Source organism: Diaphorina citri, unplaced genomic scaffold (genome assembly GCF_000475195.1).
Source record: "Diaphorina citri unplaced genomic scaffold, Diaci psyllid genome assembly version 1.1 scaffold33455, whole genome shotgun sequence".
Taxonomy (NCBI): domain Eukaryota; kingdom Metazoa; phylum Arthropoda; class Insecta; order Hemiptera; family Psyllidae; genus Diaphorina; species Diaphorina citri.
In genome coordinates, this window is record NW_007410790.1 from 1 (window position 1) to 634 (window position 634).

The 634-nt window shown below is 41.8% G+C and overlaps 1 long non-coding RNA gene across 1 annotated transcript; it reads right to left on the bottom strand.

Annotated features, from left to right (window-relative positions):
* Positions 1-27: 27 nt before the first annotated feature.
* LOC113473466 lies at positions 28-634 on the bottom strand. Its single transcript, XR_003395431.1, has 2 exons — positions 574-634; positions 28-99 (listed from the first exon to the last, which is right to left on the bottom strand). It is a non-coding gene; the product is annotated as an uncharacterized LOC113473466 (long non-coding RNA).

A 634-nucleotide genomic window follows, 5' to 3' on the forward strand; every position in this document is an offset into this window, starting at 1 on the left:
GTTCCTTCTGATCTCTCGAATATCACATGCCTCCTCACACATAGCTTTGTCCATCATGAGGCGGAGACCATTGACTAGGGTCAGGAACCTATTCTTCACCTAGAAGTTACATAAAAAAGAATGGCTAATAATGGATTCTTGAGTGGAAGATAACCACTAGGCGAGGTTAACGCCGGAGGAGTTCTCTACTACATAATCCTTAGAGCGCCATTATTATGTGATCAAATTCTCAAATAAATGAGGATAAAATTCCATGTCTCTGCTGGGTTAGAACCCACCTGTTTACCAGGCGAGATTTGTTGTTGTTGTTGTTGTTGTAGCGGCTTTAGCTTTCGCCGAATGGTGATGGCAGCAGATTAAAGAGAAGATATTTTTTGTATCTGCCATACACCGGGGTGATGGTCTCTAGCCATGTTTCATAGGCTCGTCCTGAACCGCAGTCAACCATCGTGAGGACTTGTGCTTATTCTTTAAAATGCTAAAACCAGTCTTGACCACTACACCACCGAGGCAGGTTTAATATAGGTATTCAGAATGATTTTCCTTACTAAATTATTTTTTTACTTTTCTTACCTGGATGTCAAAGTGGATTTCCATGTCATTGTCGGGATACAAAGCCTCGAACTTCCCTTCC